The 27,115-nt window shown below is 42.2% G+C and overlaps 1 pseudogene; it reads left to right on the top strand.

The window, feature by feature from the left end:
• Positions 1 to 26,767, top strand: part of LOC111971694 (synaptotagmin-like protein 5) — an 80,769-nt pseudogene extending 54,002 nt beyond the window's left edge.
• Positions 26,768 to 27,115: the final 348 nt, after the last annotated feature.

Here is a 27,115-nt window from a genome sequence, read left to right as displayed (position 1 = left end):
TTCTAATGTTCCCCTGGTAGCAGCCGGCTGTTGTAGCAGCATATGGTGCTCTGTCACATGTTAGCATTTCATAACAACAACACCAATTAGTGTCATTAGGCATAGCTGTGAAATAACTGAAAATAACAGTCTTTATGTGTGGCTGTGGGGAGGGAATACCTTGTCACTTCCTCCTCATCTCTCTCTCTCTCCCTCTCTCCATCTCTCTCTCTCTCTGTAGATCGTAGTCGTTCTGAGTTGGACCTGTCTGTTCCTGGTTCTGCCAGTGATGAGGCCCTCAGTCTGAGGAGCCGCTCCGTTCCTGGGCTCAATGACACGGTACACACACACACCTCTTGTCCACCTCCACACACCACCCACACATCTTACCCCGGAATAAGTCAACATATTTTGTGTCCATCTCTATGGCAACATAACCATGATCTTTGATCCATACAGATAGATCACAGTACAGTGGACTTCCTCTAAGCTATTAAAAACCCCAAACTACTTTTTAAGTGAGAATAGGCATTGGTCTGAAGCCAAAAAATAAAGTAAATTCACAAGCACAACAATGCCTATTCCACCCATGCTCTACCAAGGTTTTCCAGCACACAGCTTTGACCTACTACAGTAGCTATGTTTGTATTGTACTATGTGTAGGCAGGTTGCTTAGGATTCAAACCTTCTCAAGCAGCCTAATTCATACTCTTCAGAGGGATAATGAACTTTACAGTATCCTGCTATTAAAATTATGTATACCGGTATTTTACCCTTGTGCCCGTTGTGCAGCCCCCAGACTACATTTTACTTTTGCATGGCAATGCTGACATTTGAGTCTGGTAAATTGATGCTAGCATGCACAACTGAGGTTCTGTTTAAATGTGCGTTATGGGTTCAACCATTTACTAAATGAGGTTCATAACTAGCTTAGTTTCTTAACAAAACATTTKTTTTTGTCTGCTATGGTTGGTGTGGTCTTGGTTATTCTTCGAGGAAACGTAGCGTAGCTAATTGCAGTGTTTGTTCTGTCTGAAAACTATCTCAAAAAAATGTTTCACAGCAAGAGAGGCGTTGCTACATTCATCCTTTCCCCATAATTTTATCGAGCGAATTAAGAAGGAATATCGGTTATTTTTAACGATGTAGGCTAAGAAGCAAAATTAGGTTTTCCATCAAAATAATGATTCTTGTGAGTTTAAGAATATGTGACAAGAGAAAAGATAAATCGCTCTTATTAAACTCTCCAGATCATTTACGATCAATGGATGCCGATTTAACTTGTTTTGACTGCTATGATTAAGCAATAAGGCCAGAGAAGGTGTAATGTATGGCCAAAATACCACGGCTAAGGGCTGTTCTTATGGCATAGCCCTTAACCGTGGTATATTGGCCATATACCACAAACCCCTGAGGTGCCTTATTGCTGTTATAAACTGGTTACTAACGTAATTAGAACAGTAAAAAGTATGTTTTTGTCATACCATGCTTTCAACCAATCAGCATTCACGGCTCAAACCACCCAGTTTATAATTGTAAATAAATCTTGTTTGCGCATGTGCATAACTATAGATAAATCCAACAGGATTGAGTGATGAAAGTTGGACAGAGGATCTCAAAACCTCTGTGCAAGAAACACTTGGACGAACTTCAAAAAGCGAATGTTAGGCTATTTTCGGGCAATTGTGCCGTTATTATGTGCCAGATGCTAACACTATAAACTGTTATAAATGGCCTATTTGCAAGACTGACTTGTTATTTCAATAGGCATAGGCTACGGACTAAAATCTGGGTTTATAATTGCAATTAAACTTTGCTAAGCTAATTACAGGTAGCCTATAGCCCAGGGGTACTCAACTAGTATTTGAGAAGATCCAGTGACACAAATGTCCTAGGTGGCAAGGTCCGGATAGATATCGTCCTTTATCGGCTGTAACGGCTCTCTTTCGGTGAGTGAGTAGACCAAGGCGCAGCGGGTGATGAATACATAATACTTTAATGTAAGACGAAGACAGACACGAAATACACTTGACTAAATATACAAAATAACAAAACGAACTAGACAGACCTAAACTACGAACTTACATGAAACGAAGAACACATGAACAGGAACGACCGAGACGAGACAGTACCGTGTGGTGCAACAAACACAGACACAGCGACAATCACCCACAAACAAACAGTGAGAACAACCTACCTTAATATGACTCTCAATTAGAGGAAAACGCAAAACACCTGCCTCTAATTAAGAGCCATACCAGGCAACCCAAAACCAACATAGAAACAGCAAACATAGACTGCCCACCCAAAACTCACGCCCTGACCATCACACACATACAAAACAACAGAAAACAGGTCAGGAACGTGACATCGGCGCTGTGGTACAGCGTAATAACAAAGCTTGTAGTCTACGACTTAGGAAACATTCTGTTACATAAAATGTAAATTAAATACATTAAATTAGACTAATAAGTACTATTAATTACTACTTCTTTTGAATGTAAGAATGTGCAACATTACATCAACATTGCTGAATTATGAAAGTGGTTGCATCATTGTCTATCTAAAAAGTCCACCATTATACATGGGCCTTGAATTAAACAATGTATTTTTTATCAAATAAAGTGCATGTTTTCTGGAGAACGAAGGAGAGTTGAACAAAAATAAGAATCTGAATGCACAGAATGTCAATGTGGGCCGTGCAATATTCATGTAGAAGTCACTCTGGGCATTGGCCTTGCATCAATGAAAGAAATGACACTTTCTGTCTACTGCCAATGGTTTGAACTTTGGCACAAATGGTGTGAGACCAACTCTGAGACATTAGTGCAGGTGTTCATTGGTAAACCTGGTGCGGTATTTGTTTTAAATAAAGTTGATTGTGGAGAAGGCTGTATTCACAGCTGTATGTGAAGCCACACATTGTCAGCGTGTATAGTGCCCGTTTCTTGAGAACAGGGACAGCAGCTGCAGGCACCATCTTTCCCCAGAAAGTGACAGGGTCACAATCACCAGTCTGCTCCTTCAAAGACACATTTTCTTGCAGCTCAATCAACAATTTTATTGGGTGATGCAACGTCTACCCATCTGAAGATCTGTTTTGCTTCTTTTGACAACTTTGTCACTTTTGTGACTAAGAAAGGGTCCTGGATGAGCAGCAGCAGTTCTCTTCCAACAGTGAAGTCCTCAAAGCAAGCCTTGACGTTATCCATCAGCCTCTAGATTAAATCAACATGATTGGGAACATCTTTGTCTCCCTGCGTTTGCACCAGAAGATTGGGGAAGTGGACAAGTTCTCTCTGAAGATCATTCTTGAAAAGCTCCAATTTCTTCTGGAAAGCCCGGACTGCTGTTATCATATCACACACTGTGTTGTCCTGCAGCTAACATTCAGTTGATTAAGGTGTGATGTAATGTCTGTCAAAAATGCAACTGTTTCCATCTTCTCCTCATCTTCCAAAAACTCTGAAAACTGAGTTGCCTTGTCACTCTTTTGCTCTGATAAGAAAGCTTTGATTTCCTCCTGAATGGCCCAAAAGTGTTCCAAACCCTGCCTTTGCTGTGCCATCTGACATTGTTGTGCAGTAGTAAGTCATCAAAACTGGCATTGACCTCTGTCAGAATGCCTCGTGGCAGGTGGTGTTGTAGGGATGATGTTGCTCTCAAAAGGTTGATCAGTTTCGTCATCATTGTCATGACCTCAGAATAMTATTTTCCCAGACTGGCACACAGGACAGATTGATGGATGATGCAGTGATATGTTAGGGTGGTCCTCTTTCAAACGTGCAACCAGTCCCCTCCCTCATGGCTGGACCTCCATCTGTGGTGATGGAGACCCCTGACTTCAGATCTCTCCCCCTTTTTGTCAGCATCCCGTTGATGGCTTCATGGATATCCTCTCCCCGTGTGTATGCTTCTAGATGTGTTAAGCCCAACAGCTCCTCGTAGAATTCCTTCTTTGTTTCGTTATAAAATCTGACAAACACGAGACGCTGGGCATTATCAGTGTTATCTGTTGGTTCATCCACAGCTAAAGAAAAGCATGGTGCATTATGAATGGGCTCATCCAGGCTGTATCACATCCGGCCGTGATTGGGAGTCCCATAGGGCGGCGCACAATTGGCCCAGCGTTGTCCGGCTTTGGCCGGGGTAGGCCGTCATTGTAAATACGAATTTGTTCTTAACTGACTTGCCTAGTTAAATAAAGGTAAAATTAAAAAAAAAAAGTTTAGTTAAATCTTCAGCTAATATTTCAGTTCTCCTCATTGCTGTGGAATCTGACAGTGGGACCTGTTTGATATTTACCCTCAGCTCATCTTTTTGTTTACCTTCAAGCAAGGTGTCAGCAACTTCACACATTCTTTTACCATCTCAGTGTCTGAAAATGTTTTTTTGTGTTTTCCCAAAACCTAAGCTATCCTCAGTGAACACTCCGTTGTATGTTGTTGGGCTCTCACTGAATAGACAAGGACTTTGGTGGACCTCTCATATTGGTGGACCTCTCATATTGTCATATTGGTGGACCTCTCATAGTGGTGGACCTCTCATATTGTCATATTGGTGGACCTCTCATAGTGGTGGACCTCTCATAGTGGTGGACCTCTCATATTGGTGGACCTCTCATATTGGTGACCTTCTCATTAGTAGGTGGCCTCTCATATTGGTGGCCTCTCATAGTGGTGGACCTCTCATAGTGGCGGACCTCTCATAGTGGCGGACCTCTCATATTGGTGGACCTCTCATATTGGTGGACCTCTCATATTGGTGGACCTCTCATATTGGGATTTGAGTTGGTTAATCTTGTTTGATCTCACCGTGTTCAGGGGATCCGTCTGATCGAATTTACTATGCCTGGTGTCATAATGCCGCTTAACATTGGCACTTTTCACGAGAGCTATGGACTCGCTGCATATCAGGCACATTGGTTTTGTGCTAGTTGCAGGGAGAATTAATATATACTSTTCCGTCCACTCGTCTTTGAATATCCGTTTTTTCAGTCAATTTTTTTTTTTTAACAAACCATATTAACAAAGATACTGGTAACTAAGCTCCTTCTATCTGTGATAGTAACAGTTGAACCGCGGTCAAATCTTTCTGYTTCTTTCTGCCTGCTTATCCCAGGGTTCTGCAGAGGATATTTGGATTGATGTAAATGGGCCTCTTGTATTTGCATATAACAATGCGATTGGATTAGACGGGGCACTAGTAGAGGTGGGTGTTGCTTCTAGAGAGAGCTATAAAGAGAGGTTGCTGAGTTAAAGAGGCCACTGTGCCCGGTAGATTTTTTAAAGCTGTCWAAAAATAATTTATTGACTTTTACATATAACAAAATGCAATGTTGTCCGGATTGACCCTTCTCTGGATCCGGGCCCAGACCGCGGTTGCCAGTTGAGTTTGTGTCACGGTTGTCGTAGAAAGGGACAAAGGCGCAGCGGATATTGAGTTCCACATATTTATTCCAAAGTGAAACATAAGCCAAAACAATAAATCAAATAAACGAACACCGGAACGTGACTACGTGGTGCACATGCACAAACACAAAATAATATCCCACAAACACAGGTGGGAAAAATATCTACTTAAATATGATCMCCAATTAGAGACAACGATTACCAGCTGCCTCTAATTGGGAATCATACAAAACACCAACATAGAAAACATAAACTAGAACACAACATAGAAATTATAAACTAGAATACCCCCAAGTCAGGCATGACAGTTTGGCTGCAATAGCCCCTGATAGGCCAACATGCCAACATCTTATTTCAGGGAAAAAGTCCACAATAAAACTGACATTAAATGTGGAGAATGAAACATTTSTGATAGAGCTGTGACCATGATCACAATTTATAACTTCCAATTTAATTAACTAAACATGGCCATTAATAATTGCATAATAACACAAGGCTACAACAGCAAACTGAGTTACAGGYTATTTATGAAATCTGTTTGCCAGCTCCAGGTAGGCTACACAAGTGGCACAAATTGATTTGTAAGGACTCCAGTGATATCTTAATTTCAATATATATTTATTGTATCAAATGGAAGGCTGCAATGGCATACAATTAATGGCCTACTTGATGACCAACCGATGCAAATGTAGCCTATCATTCTCCACATTTCATGTCATTTTCATTGTGGTCTTTTTCCCCATAACACAAGCACGCGAGGGAGTTCCATAATTTCCATTTCAAATTTCCACTCGCACAGTGCCCCAAACCCTAGACCTGAGCATGAGTAAAACCCTTCGCTTGATACTGTTCTCCATTTAAAAAAGTTGACATTAGAATGCAGGTTACTTTAAACCACCTCTGACCTCTGAGCGATGTTTGATCTGAGTCTGGAAGGAGAGTTTACAGTCTAACCAGACACCTAGGTATTTGTAGTTGTCCACATATTCTAAGTCAGAACCGTCCAGAGTAGTGATGCTGGACGGGAGGGCAGGTGCAGGCAGCGATCGGTTGAAGAGCATGCATTTAGTTTTACTTGCATTTAAGAGCAGTTGCAGGCCACGGAAGGAGAGTTGTATGGCATTGAAGCTCATCTGGAGGGTTGTTAACACAGTGTCCAAAGAAGGGCCAGAAGTATACAGAATGGTGTCGTCTGCATAGAGTTGTATCAGAGACTCACCAGCAGCAAGAGCTGCTGGTTGTTTCTTATCGATGGCGGTTAAGATATCGTTTAGGACCTTGAGCGTGGCTGAGGTGCACCCATGACCAGCTCTGAAACCAGATTGCATAGCGGAGAAGGTGCGGTGCGGTTCAAAATGGTCGGTAATCTGTTTGTTGACTTGGCTTTCGAAGACCTTAGAAAGGCAGGGTAGGATAGATATAGGTCTGTAGCAGTTTGGGTCAAGAGTGTCCCCCCCCTTTGAAGAGGGGGATGACCGCAGCTGCTTTCCAATCTTTGGGAATCTCAGACGACACGAAAGAGAGGTTGAACAGGCTAGTAATAGGGGTTGCAACAATTTCGGCAGATAATTTTAGAAAGAAAGGGTCCAGATTGTCTAGACCAGCTGATTTGTAGGGGACCAGATTTTGTAGCTCTTTCAGAACATCAGCTGACTGGATTTGGGAGAAGGAGAAATGGGGAAGGCTTGGGCRAGTTGCTGTGGGGGGTGCTGTTGACCGGGGTAGGRGTAGCCAGGTGGAAAGCATGGCCAGCCGTAGAAAAATGCTTATTGAAATTCTCAATTATAGTGGATTTATCGGTGGTGTATATATATACACGGGACACGACAAGACGAGGACAAAGGACGTCTGACTGCTATGCCATCTTGGAAAGAAAGATGACCTGTCTGATTAAATCCTGACCTGTCTGATTGAATTTGAAGTTGCCACAGAAAACTGTGTTTACACTGTATTGCCTTATTACTGTGAATCTACAGAGAGATTCCATTGGTTGATGTCTCTTTTGATGGTTTCTGTGTTCTCCAGGAGTTTGATGATAATGATAAAGACGAGGACATCGATGCTCTGATGTCGGCACACAGCAGGGCCGCCAGCCGACGCATGAGCTGCGCCGTGTCTACGGTAATACCCTGCCGTATAGTAAACACAGACACACACAAACGCACACACACCCACATAATGGACACAAAGATGCATCTGCCATGCTCTGGCACACAAGAAGACAGACTTGCAGGCATGGTGCCACACACACACACACAGCCCATAAAGAGGATTGATGAGTGAGTCATGGCTGTGTTGAAACCATTGTGTGAACAGTGTCAATAGCACCAGTGACCTCAGGGCTGAAGAACAGCAGGGCAGTGTCTCACACACACAGCACAGCTCACAGCACAGCTCACAGCACAGCTCACAGCACAGCTCACATATAGACATTTACTAGGAGCCCGGAAAATGTGCCTAAACTCACAGGTGTATATACTGTATATCATTTGTATGTGTGCTATGCTCTGGTAGAACCTGGCTTAGAACAACATTTCTGTTTATTTTCTCACAACACTAAACTAAATAATTAGCTGAGTTTTGTGATTGACAGACGTAGGTCTCTTTTACAAATGAGCCCTGCAGAATACAAACATACACACATCCCACTGGGCACAGACTATTCCCACATTGGTTCAACATCATTTTGTTGAAATGACTTGGAAACCACATTGATTCAACCAGTGTGTGCCCAGTGGGATTAAATACCAAATGCAATCAATAAATAGGAAATASCCCCAGAAATATAGAAGAGATAAAAAAACACAATCATAAAAAAAGGACAAATCGGAGACATTGTTAGGTTAACAGGCGACACACACCCCCCWGCCTGTCTGACATTTCTAATTTCACCTCAGACATGACTAACAACATTAATTCTGGCCGTGGGCTCTGCTCTCAATAACAGCAGAGGTGGAGGGCCATGATTATGGAGATGAATGATGACTGGATTCTCTGAATCTCCCTGCTTGAAAATATTGTATGAATRGAACAGAATGAATATAGGGGTGGATGAGGGAAACACACACACAGTAGATATCTATAGCAGCGATTCTTCCTATAATGTTAATGTACACTGTGAGTAATATTCATCATAACTGAAGCCCGGTGTTCCGGTTCCGGTGGCATGCATTGAAACGTGTGGTTTTCTCATGGCTTTCCTTGGCAAAATAACTATGAATTAACTGACTTATTTAGAAAWAATTGTCAACATATAACATCACATTAAGGTGTGGGACGTTCACTGTATTACAAGGAACAATAGCAGGTCTATTTCGCTCCAGCAGCATATTCTGTCCGTTTACCATTCACCTGTGGGAACATGGCCGCTCCAATGAGTGGGATGGGTGGGGGGGGGACAACCAATGAGTGGGGGGTGGGACAACCAATGAGGAGGGTGGGGTCTGAGTGGAAAACAACCAATTGGTGGGGGGTTTCTGAGTGGGAAACAACCAATGGGTGAGGGGGTTCTGGGTGGGAAACAACCAATGGGTGAGGGGGTTCTGGGTGGGGAACAATCAATGGGTGGGTTTCCCTGTGGCTCCTGCTTTTTGTTTCACATCCATGGGGTTATTAACACTGAAGATAACAATGACATCATTAATATTACATAAACATGGCAACCCTAGCTATTCGTTCCAGCTGTCTTGATATCCTGGCAAGAAACAAGGTCAATATAGCAATGCTCAAAGAAGCTGGGACCGAGAGACTTAAAAACAGCAATCAGACTGTTAAATAGCCATCACTAGCCGGCTACCAACCGGCTACTCAACCCTGCACCTTAGAGGCTGCTGTCCTATATACATAGACATGGAATCACTGGCMACTTTAATAATGGAACACTARTCACTGATAGGAGAAAACTGAGGATGGATCAACAACATTGCAGTTACTCCACAATACTAACCTAATTGACAGAGTGAAAAGGAGGAAGGCTGTACAGAATAAAAAATATTCCAAAACATGCGTCCAGTTTGCAATAAGGCATTAAAGTAAAACTGCAAAAAGTGTGAGAAACCAATTAACTTTTTGTCCTGAATACAAAGTGTTATGTTTGGAGAAAATCCAATACAACACATTACTAAGTACCACTGTCCATATTTTCAAACATAGTGCTGGCTGCATCATGTTATGGTTATGCACGCCCACTCTTTGACTGGAAGGAGAGTGAGTGCACTTTTTTTTTTTGTGAATTGTTTGTTGCAGAAAGTTTAACAGGCTTTAGTCTATTTAGTTTAATTTAAAATGTATTGGGTGTACTTTCAGATGGACTGTATAGGTCCGGAAAAATACAAAAGTTATTTTCTCTTTTTTTATTTACATGTTTTACTCTACCTGTAAATCACTATCTCTGCGACATGGAATGAGTATATTTGTTTCCTCCCATGGAGGCTTCCCCGTTAAGAGGAAAAAGCAAGCGTTTCATGCACTGCAGGAGCTGTATTTACTGTGCTCTCTCCCGGGACACTGTGGACCAACCGGAATTCCGATGCAACAATTGTTTACTCGCGGAGGACTATAGATAATAAATGGCTACTCTTAGCAAACAGATTTAGAACTTGCACAATCTACTGGGGAACGCACCCCTACATACCTTCTCCTTCTCTACACCACAGGCTGGACGCCGCTCCGATGTGTTGAGAGTATAACCGCCATGTCAACACACCTTTACTGCCTGTTAAAACTGCCAAATCCCTATGGGTAGATGATGAATTGAAAAACTGTATTGCCGAGAGGGCTGAGGCTAAGGGAATGGCAAATAAGTATGGCAACACAGCAGATTAGCAAACATTCAGTAAATCGAGAAATCACGTTACTAAACAAAAAGAAGAAAAAACTATTCAAAGATAGATTATATAAAGAATGATAGTAAAAAAGCTCTGGAGGACCTTAAATGAAATTCTAGGCAGATAAGCTAACTCAGCTCCAACCTTCACTGAGGCTGATGGCTCATTCATAACAAAACCCTTTGATATTGCCAACCACTTTACTAACTTTTTGTTGACAAAATTAGCAAGCTTAGGCATGACATGCAAACAACAAATGCTGAGCCTTCGTTTTCATACAAAATGGACCAAATAATGAAAGATGAGCACAGTAGCTTTGACTTCTGCAGTTAGTGTTGAATAGGTGAAAAAATGATTGCTATCTATAAATAAGGACAAACCACCTGGAACCGACAACCTGGATGGTAAATTACCGAGGTTGGTAGAGGAATACATTGCGATTCCTATTTGCCACATCTTCAATCTAAGCCTTGAAGACGGATTCTGCCCTCAGGCGTGGAGGGAGGCAGAGGTCATTMCAATGCCTAAAAATAGCAAAGCACCCTTTAATGTAAGGTTCCCCAACTGGGGTTTTCTTAGCAAAAAAAAATATATTTAAAAATAAAAACGTTTTTTTTTGTTTCATTGTAGGACATAAAAGAAGGGTAAAACACCAGGAAAGTGATTTTAATTTAAGAAATCTGTTCCCAAGTATTCCCACGCATATTAGAGAGACACGTGATCGTATACAAATGKAAGCAAGGTTTGAAATGATTATGTTTTATGCAAACATACACTATATATACAAAAGTATGTGGACCCCCTTCGAAGTACTGGTTTGGCGGATGCCAGGAAAACGCAATCTGCCCCAATGCATAGCACTAACTGTAAAGTTTGGTGAAGGAGGAATAGTGGTCCGTGGCTGTTTTTCATGGTTCCAGTGAAGGGAAATATGAAGGGAAATATTAACGCTACAGCATACAATGACATTCTAGACAATTCTGTGCTTCCAACTTTGTGGCAACAGTTTGGGGAAGGCCCTTTCCTGTTTCAGCATGACAATACCACCGTTCACAAAGCGAGGTCCATACATAAATTGTTTGTTGAGATCAGTGTGGAAGAACTTGAATGGCCTGCACAGAGCCCTAACCTCAACCCTATCGAATACCTTTGGGATGAATTGTAACACTGACTGCAAGCCAGGCCTAATCGCCCAACATCAGTGCCCAACCTCACTAACACTCTTGCGGCTGAATGGAAGCATGTCCCCGCAGCAATGTTCTAACATCTAGTGGAAAGTCTTCCCAGAAGAGTGGAGGCTGTCATAGCAGCAAAGAGGGGACCAACTCCATATGAATGCCCATAATTTTGGAATGAGATGTTCAACGAGCAGGTGTCCACATACTTTTGGTCATGTAGTGTATCTGTTTGCACTTCTTGCTGTCAATTTGCAGTCTACAAATTATTCGTAATTGTGTTCCCACCATCCGCTCAAAAACAAAAAAGAGCTGGCCGCCCAGCCAAACTGAGCAATCGGGGGGGAAGGGCCTTGGTCAGGGAGGTGACCAAGAACCCGAGGGTCACTCTGACAAAGTTAAACTGTGGAGATGGGAGAACCTTCCAGAAGGACAACCATCTCTGCAGCACTCCACCAATCAGGCCTTTATGGTAGGGTGGTCAGATGGAAGCCACTCCTCAGTAAAAGGCACATGACAGCCCGATTGGAGTTTGACAAAAGGCACCTAAAGGACACTCAGACCATGAGAAACAAGATTCTCTGGTCTGATGAAACCAAGATTGAACTCTTTGGCCTCAATGCCAAGCATCATGTCTGGAGGAAACCTGCCGTCATCCCTATGGTGAAGAATAGTGGTTGCAGCATCATGCTGTGGGGATGTTTTTCAGCAGCAGGGACTGGGTGACTAGTCAGGTCTCTGAATGTCATTGAGTGGCCCAACCAGAGACCGGACTTGAACCCAATTGAACATCTCTGGAGAGACCTGAAAATAGCTGTGCAGCGACACTCCCCATCCAACCTGACAGAGTTTGAGAGGATCCGCAGAGAAGACTGGGAGAAACAAATACAGGTGTGCCAAGCTTGTAGCGTCATACCCAAGAAGACTCAAGGCTGTAATCGCTGCCAAAGGTGCTTCAACAAAGTACTGAGTAAAGGGTCTGAATACTTATGTAAATATGATATTTCAGTTTTTTTTATGGGGTATTGTGTTTAGATTGATGAGGGGGGAAAACAATTTCATCAATTTTAGAACAAGGCTGTAACCTAACAAAATGTGGAAAAAGTCAAGGGGTCTGAATACTTTCCGAAGGCACTGTATTTGGATCTGTGGCATTCACTTTGAAATGGACTGTGTTTACAGCATGAGCGGTCATGAGTAGATGTGCATGTTTTGAGATCAAAGCCAGAGCTGCATGTAGCCATGTGTGCAAATTTGTTCATATCCTTTTATAGTTAGTGAGTTATTAGCCCAGTTATAGTTCATTTGTATTCAGCAACAGCAGCGTGTTTTCTTCCTACAAGAGCACAAATGTGTACATTTCTAAACATCTTTGAAAAGCGAGTCAGGTAAAGATTTTTCTTTGTCTTAAAGGGACAGTGTTTCATTTCGAGACATGCTTGAATAAGCTAAGTTGCCAATAGGCAGAGGGTGGGTAGCAAAATGTGTCTGATTCKCTGTAATAATGGGATGGGAATAATAATGCATTTATTTTGTAAAGTGGTTTCTTGCATCAAACAACACAACAACATTTTCAGTCACCTCCTTGTCTGAAGGACAATGGATAAAAGGTTCATGTCAAGTCCTGAATGTTTTTTCAAAAGTCTCATGGAATGTAGGCCTACATTGAACACCACACATTGGCTGCTACTGTAGACTGAATGATAGAACAGCTATTTCCATGTTAAAATGTTATGGGATGCATTTTCTCCATTGTTTTTGATGGTAGGCCACTATGGTAGGCCAACATTATGCGCAAATAGCCACAGTAGCCTACTTAGCCACTGTCTGAAACTGTAACTTAAAGCAGGTACAGCCTCAGTGTTCGCAGTAAACACGCGCTGGAAGTTGCACAGAATTTTCACAACTTTAAATTTGCGCTCAGCAGACCTGACATTTGCTGAGTGACAAAAATAATCTTAATCTTAATCTCATTATACGCAGACAATATTTTACTATATCTAGACAATGTATTTCAATCGCTCCCAAAGGCATTGAAGATCATATATACAGTATATTCAGCTTAATCTCAAGCTATAAAATCTATTTAACTAAATCAGCCCTACTGCCTCTCAAGACCCTGATGGAGGACTCCATCTCTATTTATGGAATCCCAATTGTTTCCCATTTTAAATATTTGGGAGTATATATATTTCTTTCCTTAGATAAAACTATTGCCAGAAACTTTAACAGAACACTCAAATTAATTCATTCCGACCTCAGTAGATGGGATGGGGGGGGCTAGGGGGTGGGAGGCATGGTTTCTGTAACCCCCCCTAAAAAAAAGACAACACTAAATAAAAAGTTGGTCCCCAAAAAATAATATGAAGCCCAGAAGGCTGATTCTCATGTATCTACTAAATCCGTAAATCCATTGCTCCCAGATATGTTGCTTTGGTGGAAGCACCTGTGTTTAGTTGTCTTTGATATTTACTGGTGCTTTCAGCCTGTCCGCTGTGTCCTTCTCTGTTTATTCATTGAGGGGTTCTTATCGGGTCCTGCTTCATCTGATAATCACCATGGCAACCCTGATAGATTCAGTTTTGTGTCGGTGTCTGGTGTCTGGGGTTTCTGCCCTGGTACATGGGGTCTGTCCTCTCGTCTCTGTCCTCTTTACACTTTCACATGTATCACCCCTCTCTCCCTCCTCCTCTCTCTCACCTCTCTACTGCTTCCCTCTCTCCTCCCTCTTCCTTCCCTCTTACCTCCTTCCCTCTCTCCTCTCTTTCTATCTCCTCTCTCCTTCACTCTCTCCCTCCTCCTTCTCTCTCTCCTCCTCCTCATGCTGGCTCGGGTTCTATTCTTCCTCTGGCTGCTAGTCTTCTACTCCCGGCTCAGAGAGAAAATGGGGCTACCTCAGTGTTCCTGGCGACTCGGATGCAGAAACTGTGAGTTCTTGCCTCCTTGTGTATGTGTGTATGTGTGTGCCTGCATGTGTGTACCCCACTTATTGTGAATATGTTTCCACCAATCGGTGCCGCTCTGCTCCCATCGCTGCCACTGACTGCCTGAATTGGTCATTCATCATACTGGCTCACTCTTTGACATAAATTAGATCAACTTTAGTGTTTTACATTCCCCAGCCAGACCCATCTCTCACCAAATGACTCAATCTGTCCGTTCTGAATTTTTACCTGCACAAAGACGAAAGGCCCCCCTCCTCTATTACACTCTTTTAATCATTTTGCTCTCTCCCTACCCATCTCTTCTCTCTTCTCCCTTTATCCTATCTATTCTCTCTCCCCCTCTCCTCTCTTCCCCCCTCTCTTCTCCTCACAGACCAGTCTGAACAGTATGATGAGTATGTACAGTGAGACTGGTGACTATGGCAACGCCAACGTGAGTGGCGAGCTGCTGTTGAACATCAGCTACAGCTATAAGACAGGCGCTCTTAACGTCCTGGTGAAGGAGTGTCGCAACCTGGCCACCGGCGATGAGAAGAGGCAACGCACAGATGCGTAAGGGCACACACACACACTTATTTTTAATTTCACCTTTATTTAACCAGGTAGGCCAGTTATTTCACCTTTATTTAACCAGGTAGGCTAGTTATTTCACCTTGATTTAACCAGGTAGGCTAGTTATTTCACCTTTATTTAACCAGGTACGGATAGTTTATTTCACCTTGATTTAACCAGGTAGGCTAGTCATGTCACCTTTATTTAACCAGGTAGGCTAGTTATGTCACCTTTATTTAACACAGGTAGGCTAGTTATTTCACCTTTATTTAACCAGGTAGGCTAGTTATTTCACCTTTATTTAACCAGGTAGACTAGTTATTTCACCTTTATTTAACCAGGTAGCCTAGTTGTTTCACCTTTATTGAATCAGGTGGCTAGTTATTTCACCTTTATTTAACCAGGTAGGCTAGTTATTTCACTTTATTTAACCAGGTAGGCTAGTTATTTCACCTTTATTTAACCAGGTAGGCTAATTGTTTCACCTTTATTTAACCAGGTAGGCAAGTTATTTCACCTTTATTTAACCAGCTAGGCTAGTCATTTACCTTTATATTAACCAGGTAGGCTGGTTATTTCACCTTTATTTAACCAGGTAGGATAGTTATTTCACCTTTATTTAACCATGTAGGCTAGTTGTTTCACCTTTATTTAACCAGGTAGGCTAGTTGTTTCACCTTTATTTAACCAGGTAGGCTAGTTATTTCACCTTTATTTAACCAGGTAGACTAGTTATTTCACCTTTATTTAACCAGGTAGGCTAGTTATGTCACCTTGATTTAACCAGGTAGGCTAGTTATTTCACCTTTATTTAACCAGGTAGGATAGTTATTTCACCTTTATTTAACCAGGTAGGCTAGTCATGTTCACCTTTATTTAACCAGGTAGGCTAGTTATTTCACCTTGATTTAACCAGGTAGGCTAATCATTCACCTTTATTTAACCAGATAGGATAGTTTTTCACCTTTATTTAACCAGGTAGGCTAGTCATGTCACCTTTATTTAACCAGGTAGGCTAGTTATTTCACCTTTATTTAACCAGGTAGGCTAGTTATTTCACCTTTATTTAACCAGGTAGACTAGTTATTTCACCTTTATTATAACCAGGTAGCCTAGTTGTTTCACCTTTATTTATCAGGTAGGCTAGTTATTTCACCTGTATTTAACCAGGTAGGCTAGTTATTTCACCTTTTTTAACCAGGTAGGCTAGTTATTTCACCTTTATTTAACAGGTAGGCTAATTGTTTCACCTTTATTTAACCAGGTAGGCAAGTTATTTCACCTTTATTTAACCAGGTAGGCTAGTCATTTAACCTTTATTTAACCAGGTAGGTTGGTATTTCACCTTTATTAACCAGGTAGGATAGTTATTTCACCTTTATTTAACCATGTAGGCTAGTTGTTTTCACCTTTATTTAACCAGGTAGGCTAGTTGTTTCACCTTTATTTAACCAGGTAGGCTAGTTAATTTTCACCTTTATTTAACCAGGTAGACTAGTTATTTCACCTTTATTTAACCAGGTAGGCTAGTTATGTCACCTTGATTTAACCAGGTAGGCTAGTTATTTCACCTTTATTTAACCAGGTAGGATAGTTATTTCACCTTTATTTAACCAGATAGGCTAGTCATGTCACCTTTATTTAACCAGGTAGGCTAGTTATTTCACCTTGATTTAACCAGGTAGGCTAAATCATTTTCACCTTTATTTAACCAGATAGGATAGTTTATTCACCTTTATTTAACCAGGTAGGCTAGTCATGTCACCTTTATTTAACCAGGTAGGCTAGTTATTTCACCTTTATTTAACCAGGTAGGCTAGTTATTCACCTTTATTTACCAGGTAGGTAGTTATTTAACCTTTATTTAACCAGGTAGGCTAGTTATTTTACCTTTATTTAACCAGGTAGACTAGTTATTTCACCTTTATGTAACCAGGTAGCCTAGATTGTTTCACCTTTATTTAATCAGGTAGGCTATTATTTCACCTTTATTTAACCAGGTAGGCTAGTTATTTCACCTTTATTTAACCAGGTAGGCTAATTGTTTTTCCACCTTTATTTAACCAGGTAGGCAGTTATTTCACCTTTTATTTTAACCAGGTAGGCTAGTCATTTAACCTTTATTTAACCAGGTAGGCAAGTTATTTCACCTTTATTTAACCAGGTAGGCTAGTTATTTCACCTTTATTTAACCACAAGTTCTCATTTACAACTGTGACCTGGCCAAGATAAAGCAAAGCAGTGTGACACAAACAACAACACAGAGTTACACATGGAATAAACAAACATACAGTCAATAATACAATAGAGAAAGTCTATATACAGTGTGTGCAAATGAGGTAGGATAAGGGGGGGAGGCAATAGATAGGCCATAGTGGTGAAATTATTACAGTATGGCAAATTAAACACTGGGGTGATAGATGTGCAGAAGATGAGTGTGCAAGTAGCGGTACTGGGGTGCAAAGGAGCAAAATAAATAAAATAAATAACAATATGGTGATGAGGTAGTTGGATGGGCTATTTACAGATTGGCTATGTACAATTGCAGTGATCAGTGATCTGTGAGCTGAGTCTCCAGCCTCAGTGATTTTTGCAGTTCGTTCCAGTCATTGGCAGCAGAGAACTGGAAGGAAAGGCAGCCGAAGGAGGAATTGGCTTTGGGGGTGACCAGTGAAATATACCTGCTGGAGCGCCTGCTGCGGGTGGGTGCTGCTATGGTRACCAGTGAGSTGAGATAAGGCGGGGCTTTACCTAGCAACGACTTATAGATGACCTGGAGCCAGTGGGTTTGGCGACGGAAATGAAGCGAGGGCCAGCCAACGAGAGCGTACAGGTCGCAGTGGTGGGTAGTATATGGGGCTTTGGTGACTAAACGGATGCACTGTGATAGAGTAGAATGTTGGAGGCTATTTTGTAAATGACATCGCCGAAGTCAAGGATTGGTAGGATAGTCAGTTTTACTAGGGTATGTTTGGCATCATGAGTGAAGGATGCTTTGTTTGCGAAATAGGAAGCCGATTCTAGATTTCATTTTGGATTGGATATGCGTAATGTGAGACTGGAAGGCGAGTTTACAGTCTAACCAGATACCTAGGTATTTGTAGTTGTCCACATGTTCTAAGTCAGAACCGTTCAGAGTAGTGATGTGGGCAGCGATCGGTTGAACAGCATGCATTTAGTTTTGCTTGCATTTAAGAGAGGTTGGAGGCCACGGAAGGAGAGTTGTATGGCATTGAAGCTCGTCTCGAGGTTAGTTAACACAGTGTCCAAAGAAGGGCCAGAAGTATACAGAATGGTGTCGTCTGCGTAGAGGTGGATCAAAGAATCACCAGCAGCAAGAGCGACATCATTGATGTATACAGAGAAAAGAGTCAGCCCGAGGATTGAACCCTGTGGCACCCCCATAGAGACTGCCAGAGGTCCGGACAACAGGCCCTCCGATTTGACACACTGAACTCTGTCAGAGAAGTAGTTGGTGAACCAGCCTAGGCAGTCATTTGAGAAACCAAGGCTGTTGAGACTGCCGATAAGAATGTGGTGATTGACAGAGTCAAAAGCCTTGGCCAGGTCGATGAATACAGCTGCACAGTATTGTCTCTTATCGATGGCTGTTATGATATCGTTTAGGACCTTGAGCGTGGCTGAGGTGCACCCGTGACCAGCTCGGAAACCAGATTGCATAGCGGAGAAGGTATGGTGGGATTCGAAATGGTCTGTGATCTGTTTGTTTACTTGGCTTTGGAAGACATTAGAAAGGCAGGGTAGGATAGATATAGGTCTGTAGCAGTTTGGGTCTAGAGTGTCTCCCTCTTTGAAGAGGGGGATGACCGCGGCAGMTTTCCAATCTTTGGGGATCTCAGACGATACGAAAGAGAGGTTGAACAAGATAGTAATAGGGGTTGCAACAATTTCAGCGGATAATTTTATGAAGAGAGGGTCCAGATTGTCTAGCCCGGCTGATTTGTAGGGGTCCAGATTTTGCAGCTCTTTCAGAACATCAGCTATCTGGATTTGGGTGAAGGAGAAATGGGGGAGGCTTGGGCAAGTTGCTGTGAGGGTGCAGGCTGTTGACCGGGTCGGCGGTAGCAGGTGGAAACAGTGCCAACGTGTAGAAAAATGCTTATTGAAACTTCTCGACTATCGAATATATTTTATCGGTCGGTGACAGTGTATACCTAGCCTCAGCTGTAGTGGGGCAGCTGGGAGAGATGTGCTTTTATTCTCCCATGCGACTTCTACAGACATGTCCCATGAACTTAGTTGTTACAGGATGCAATATCCTGTTGTAAAAGCTACCTTTGCTTCCTACACTGCCTGTGTTATATTTGTTCCTAATCTTCCCTGCAAAAGTTATATCCGGGGCTATTCGATGCTTAGACTGCCAGTACGCTCACAGGAGGCAGTACGCCACTGAAAGAACATGATGCTTGACTGGGAAATTACAACACACTTCATTATCACACCATTCACCAAATTGAAAAAGAACACACCACCTCTTAACATCAATCAATCAACTCAATCAATTTTATTTTTTATATTATAGCCTTCGTACATCAGCTTAATATCTCGAAGTGCTGTACAGACACCCAGCCTAAAACCCCAAACAGCTAGTAATGCAGTGCTAGAAGCACGGATGGGCAAGGAAAACAACTCCCTAGTAAAGGCTCAAAGGCCTAGGAAGAAACTAGAGAGAACCAGGCTTATGAGCGGTGGCCCGCTCCTACTTCATAGGCTGTGCGCGGTGGAATATATAACAGAACTTATGCCGAAGAATGTTCATAAGTAGCCAGGAAAATATATCATGATTTCGCTTGCTTGCTCATAGCCGATTTCATCAAGATGGACAAACAACAGGTTGGACAGGTGGCGTGTTCCATAACCAGCACGGCCAGAACAGCTGAAACTGGAAATAGCAGCAAGGCAAGGCGGCGGACTGGGGACAGCAAGGACGTCACCACGGGGCGCGCAGTCCACGACGCCATGGTCCTAGGGCCCAGGTCCTACCGAGAGAAAGAAGAGAGAAGGAGAAAATATAGAGAGAGCCAAGATTTTCAAAATGTTCACTAAATGACAAGCATGGTCAAATAAATAATCAGGAATAATCCTCAGTTGGCTTTTCATAGCCCGATCATTAAGAGTCTGAAAACAGCACGCGTCGGGGACAGGTAAAGGTTCCGTAACGCAGCGCAGAACCAGTTGAAACCTTGGAAAATAGCAGCAAGGCCAGGCGGCACTGGGACCAGCCAATTGGTGTCACTCATGCCCCGGTAGCTCCTGACGCTAGGTCCTAGGGCCTCAGAATTTCGAGAGATAGAAGAAGAACGAGAGAAATTTACGAGCAGAGCATACTTAAATTCACCAACAGGACACTGGATAAGCAGAGAAAGTACTCACGGTAACCAACTGACCCTAGCCCCCCGCAACAAAATCTACTCTGCAGCATAAATCACTTGGAGGCTGAAGACATCACCATTCCTGACCCGTCAGTACAACTTGAAACCAATCGCCATGAGTGACGTGTGAACCTCGACATGACCCACAAATAACTCGTGTGACAGTCATGGTTATGCTCAGAGTAGTACCTTAGCGAAGCCTTGGGAGTGATCATATGGATCAGCGCACACCGGTCTTCACAACTGGAGGTGTGGCTACTGAAGTCTTTTCCAGTTCGGCCAGCTATGTGAAGGCCGTACCTCCTCCCACGCACAAGTTCCGCCGAGCAAGAGGAAAGACCCACGCATCAAGACCCAAACACAATCAACCCTGTATTCACACGATGAACCTCTAGGGTGAATGAGCGAGTGTGTGTGTTTGTGTGTGTGCTGTTGCTGGTCGTGTGCTGTGTGTGGCATGTGTTGTGTGTGTGTGTGTGTGTGTGCTGTGTGTGTGTGTGTGATGTGTGTGTGTGTGTGTGTGTGTGTTGTGTGTGTGTTGTGTGTGTGTGTGTGTGTGTGTGTGTGTGGGTGTGCTGCTGTGTGTATGAACTTTGTGTAGCTTGTCCGAAAACAGTAATATTTAATGAGTTTGTTTTTGTGATCATGAGAATGTGTGTCCTTGGATGGGATCAAGTTGCCTGGAGACAGTATGTGTGTCAACAGGAGTGTGTCGGTCAGCAGGTGTTCATACTGATGTAGGAGCTTAACTTGATCAACTTTCCACATAATAATTCACATTATTTATTTTCCTGCTGTGGCAAACTGAATTAAGATCCTACATCTGTACAGTATATAAAGAAATGAAGCCTGCTCCTCCCATGTGTTTTCATTAACCTGTACCACCATACCTACAGTGTATAGCCGTCAATAGACTTCATCTCAAGCACCCCTGCTGACCCCTGCTGACCCCTGCTGTACATGTGTTATTCCTGTAAGAGCATCGGCAGGAACTTTGATTTTTGTACTCAGTCCTACTCTCCTGTCGTCACTCTCTCCTGTGCTGTGTTTGTGTAGTATGTGATCAGCCACTCCCAGTTGGAGACACGAACGCTGCAGCTGTCTGTGTGGCACCATGACCGCTTCGGACACAACAGCTTCCTGGGGGAGGTGGAGCTGACCTTTGACTCCTGGGAGTTTGACAGCAACATGGAGGAGTGGTACTCTCTGCAGCCCAAGGTATCCTGTGTGCAGATGGACAATAGTGTATATGTGTGGATTTATACAGCACTGTATGTTTATCAGTGTTAAATACTGTAAGTAGATTTGTTTTATGTGCAGCTGGACAGTAGTATGGACTCCACGCTCCAGTATAAAGGGGAGCTGACCGTGGTTCTGAAGTACATCCCTGCAGAGAAGAACCTCATGCTACCCCTGGACCAGGTCCAAGGTGCTCCACAAAATCCTTCTGTTTTAATTGCTCCAACCCATCACTAACACATATCATTCAACTAATGACATTTCATGAAAGACTGTTTGGAATTTTGCTCATTCACCTCTCTCCTCCCCTCAGTGAAGAAAGGCTTTCTGAAAGGAAAGAAGTCCAGCATCAAGCTGCCTAAAGGAGGTATGGTGGAACTGCTGGTCAAGGAGGCCAAGAACCTGACCTCTGTCAAGTCTGGAGGCACTTCAGACCCCTTTGTGAAAGGGTGAGAYCCAGATAGACCCATTCAGTTTCATCCAGCCTTCATTCCTAGTAAGAATGATGGGAAGGACCTACTACCCACCTAATTCCAATTCCTCTGACAGTTTTGTATGTCTTGTTTCCTGTCTCCCCATCGATCCAGGTACCTGCTCCCTGACAACAGTAAGTCCACCAAGCACAAGACGGTGGTGGTGCGTCGCTCGGTCAACCCCCAGTGGAACCACACCTTCACCTACTGTGGCCTGCAGGCCGGAGACCTGAACAACGTGTGTCTGGAGCTCACCGTCTGGGACAAGGAGGCTCTGGCCAGCAACGTCTTCCTGGGGGGAGTCCGACTCAACGGAGGGACAGGTCTGTCTGTCCGTCTGGGAAGAACCAGGGGCTGGGATGGGCTGTTTGGTATTGGACTTCTCTGCTGTTCTCTCTTCTTTTATTCTCTTCTCTGGTCTTCTCTTCAGTTTAACTCCAGTCTTCACTTCTCTTCTTTTCTCTCTTCTCAGAGGTTATGGTGATTTGTAGCATATTCAGTCAGCATAACACTGTAGGGATATGGAGTGTATGGAACAGATAGTGATGATYTATTGTCTCCCTACAGGCCAGAGCTATGGGAACGAGGTGGACTGGATGGACTCGTACGGAGAGGAACAGCGGCTATGGCAACGCATGATTGACAACCCGGAGGTCCCCCAGGAGTGTACACTGATGCTGAGATCCAGCATGTGCAAGCACAACACATGAGATGGAGGGAGGGAGGGAAAGAAGGACAAAAGAAAGAGGGACAGAGAGAGGTGGCAGAAAAGGGAGAAACAGTGGAAGGAAAGAGGGGGAGAGAGAAAAAGAGAAGAAAAGAAAGAGAAGGACATTGGTTGACAGTGCTCCATGTCCAAGCTCTATCCCGCAATACAGAGCTGATGACATCACTCCACTTCCTGACCCTTGAACCCTAACCTCTGAGCTACCCTGATCCTGCACTGGGGTTCATAGTCCTCTATCTGGTAAAGAGGTCAACCAGTCATGCCTTACACACACATGGCCATTCCCAGCCAAGACCAAGCGCTGCTGCTACTGCTACTACTGCTACTACTACTACACTACTACTACTACTACTACTACTACTGCTACTACTACTACTACTACTACTACTACTACTACTACAAGTATATATCCCTCCAATAAAGTTCCAGACACTTATAGAAGGTGGTGGCCCAACGCCCTATTAAGACACTTTATGTTGGTGTTTCCTTTATTTTGGCAGTTACATGTATGTAACATAATGAACAAGCACATTGTCATTTGTATGATCTGATCTGACTATGCACAACGCTCTCCTCTCCCTGTGTTGAGACTACATGAGGTAGAAGTTGTTCTTAACCCCAGATCTAGGATCAGATTGCTCTGACCTGCTSTTAACCATAACCATTTAGGGGGAAGATAATGTATCTGACCTTGCATCAGTGGCTCAGGGTAGGTTTTACCTAGGCTTTGACTCAATCAGAACCGACGTTGGCAGACATTCGCTTAGCGGGTGTTTTGTTTCGTATCCACGACAAGCTAACGCATGGAGCCGCTTGTGGATTTTCAGCTCTAACGCAGTTCCACTTCAGACACCGCCAAAACAAACGATATGGGGATCTAATAGAATCTAGTCCCTACTCTCATAAGGTAACTTCTTCAAAGGCTCTTAAGGGTTGATGCATGCTGAGTAGATTTAAACATTCCCATAGTATACTGTAAAATTATAATATGGGTGTGTTCAAGATTGCATTRTTTAATGCAATAATGTTATTATGCATCATTTTTGAACGGATAAACCCCAGTTTCAAAGTGTTGCAGAATTGCATTGTAACTAATCCTGAACACACCAATGGTTTTACTGTAGTTTTGATAAAGCACACATTACGAGTAGAGTGGCACAAATAGCCACTTCATCAACAGATATTTTTGGACCTCATTTTAGGTGGAAACAGAGATTAAGGCAGAAATCTAACCAGAGATCCAGCAGCACCAAATTGCTGATAGAAATGTATTGTGTCAAGTGTGGAATAGAGAGTCAGGGGGGCAGTTATATCTGCACCACAGGAAACATTTTGCCCCAGGAGCCTTGTGGAGATGGGAGGAGGATTGCATGTTCCAGAGTGAACCCATGTCCAGGGCACCCTCTCAGTCATAGGGAGAACTCAATTGCATACTCCTCCCATCCTCTCTCCTYGCCTCCTTCTAAAAACCCACTGGAGGAGAAAGTCAGAGGGGAGGGACCTTTGGCTTTTTCATCCAATGGGTTTTGAGAAGAGAGGACGTGAGGAGAATGTAATTGAAATTCTCTCTATGACTCATTGAATAGAACACATCCGTCAGCCTGTCTGTAGCCCAGGCCCATGTGACCTGTCTGTCCCCACGACCTCATTGGATGAGTAATAGCACTTCTAGTATCCCCCCATAAGTGGTTCTGAAGTCTTGGCATGTACCTCGAATGGCACCCTGTTCCCTATATGGGTGATTCTACAGAAGTGGTGCAAATTGGGGGTTTGGGGAAAAAATCACATTTGTATCTGATTTTTCCTAAACTTTCAGCACACATCTTATATGTTAGATAGACATATCTAATACTCACACAAATTTGTATTGCAAATTTGAAGTATTGTCCTGAATTTCTTACCAGGAAAAAAATGTGTCACTACCAGCATTGATCATTTGGGTTAACCTTCTATTAATGTTTTATTTGCATACAAAATTGTCAAAATAATAAAAACATGATTTTTAACCGGACTTTAAAATCCTTTCAATTGAATTTAGAGAAATATAATCTCTATTGTTCTTCTGTAAAATGTTCAATGTTGATTGTAGAATCTAAAATGTATTGATTGATTTAATTACTTATGTATCTGATTCATTATGTTGCTTGATGTATAAATTGTAACTTTTCCTATCTTTATTTTAGCAAAATGAAGAGTGTCAATGGATATATATTGGGTATATATTTTAGTATAGACATTACCATTGAGGGCTTCCATCATTTTAAAGTAGTCAGCTGGATGGGGATTCTTATGGGTTGGGAGCATTGTCTTCTTCAAATTGAGTTCCCTATGGTTTGTAAACCAAAGACTTAAGTTCTTGTCCGAGAGCATGAGCCAAGACCAAGATTTAAACCAGGACATTGGTCCCAAGATCCATACCTAGGGAGTTGAGACCATGACAAGTTAAATACAAAATTTATGTGGACTTGAGTGGTCTTAAGACCAAGACMACAAGATCAAGACTCCATAGGCCCTTTTTTCAATTCTAAGAAACTTGAGTGGAGTAAAGTAGAGTATAGTTCACTGGAGTACTGTATAGTACAGTACATTACAATACAGTACAGCACAGCACATTATAGACATCTATGTTTGGGCCAAATAGATGTTAATGTTTGGGCTCTTTAAGGATTGGAGCCCCTCTGCTGGCTGTACATCTTAATACACTTTTTCCTGAAGTGTGCTCTTGACCACTACCTACATGGTTGCTCAGGATGTAAAGCATGGCGCTTGCAACTTTAAAATGGAGATAGCCTCAATGGCGCTGCCTGTGCTGGCACAGATACAAAGATGAGACCTCTATCGATCTCTATGGTGTCAATTGTTTTGGTTGTGACTGCTTTGGTTGGACAATTTAGACCAATTTAGACTTTTGGACAGATGTACATCCCACCAAATACATATTTTGGTCCCATAACCATACTTTACATATTTTTTGAAATATTAGATGTTGAGTAGTGACACTTCTTAAAAATACATGAAGATTTATTAAACCTGCTCACAAATTTGATCCAAAATGCTTGCAGACAGACTACTCACTATGTGGCCATGCTAGAGAGGGGTGCAATCCCATCAGCTGGAGATATATGTAGGGGTGTGGCTTAATGCAGATTCATTCTACAGTCTTTTAATGTGTGTGTTTTATCAGTCTTTTAATGTGTGTGTTTTATCAGTCTTTAACGGTAGTGACATCAAAAGGTGGGCCAGCATTTTTTTGAAAAGTATGTTTTAAAATAAACAAATCTACTAATTATACCAGTATCTTTCAATGTAATAATAGAACAACTCAATATGTTCTGTTGAAATAATAATACTAAAACTATTTAAAAAATCATGAATTGCTTTATTTTCAAACATGAAGTTTAGGAGTCAGGGTGTGAGACAGACAATCTCTCAATAGAAACAGGTATATAAACAATGACTTTGTGCTATATTAATTGAAAAATATGTTTGTTATTTCCTTGAAGTGAATTAGAATATATCATGATGTAATGAAATGTCCTAAGTTTGGAKACTTAAATGTTTTTCTAAATCGTTTATTTTTAATTTTTATGTGGGACAGCAATTTACAACACTTCTGTAGAATACCCCAAATACTCTATAGGGAAAAGGATGCCATTTGGGCTGCAGGCTTGGTCTCAGTGTAGTCACAGCCTACTATCATAACCTACAGTCTACTGTGGAATGCAAGTCTACATATTCACCATTGTCTGAGTTCCTGTTATACTCTGAATTCTGAGTGTAAACAACCATTGAAAACTACAGAATACAGTAATAATAATACTATTAAAATGGCATTTACTGTGTAGATGAGTTGCGTGCAATACCCTGCTACTGAAGAAACACTAGACGTGTCTAACAGCATGTTACTGTCTGTTTTAATGTCCTCTCATTCAAAACTAAATTGTTCGATTTGACATTGCAATGTGACTGAATCAATCTCTTATTTTGTTTAAAATGTATTATCAGAATATTTTGAAGAATAAACAACACATATCATTCCTCAGATGACTTCTATGTATGTTGAGAACCAACTTTTCTGTGTGTTGTGTAACTGTCTGTATCAGATCCAGTGTGTGTGGGCGTCTGTAAAAGTGCGAACAAATTATGATCAGTGTTATTTCCTGATAGTTGCTGGTTGAAAATACAATCTATACAGGACCATCTAATCAGCAGGTTTACATGGGCAGGAGTTTCAGCTTTCCATGGTAACTTCACCATGAGGTAAAATGGTTAAAGCTGCAATATGTAACTTTTTGGGCGACCCTAAAACATATTCACATAGAAATGTGAGTTATAGATCTGTCATTCTCATTGAAAGCAACTCTAAGAAGCGATAGATTTGTTCTATGGGCGCTA

Source organism: Salvelinus sp. IW2-2015, linkage group LG2 (genome assembly GCF_002910315.2).
Source record: "Salvelinus sp. IW2-2015 linkage group LG2, ASM291031v2, whole genome shotgun sequence".
NCBI classification, from domain to species: Eukaryota; Metazoa; Chordata; class Actinopteri; order Salmoniformes; family Salmonidae; genus Salvelinus; species Salvelinus sp. IW2-2015.
The sequence above is the reverse complement of the archived record's forward strand: the minus strand, read 5'-3'. Positions and strand labels throughout refer to the sequence as shown.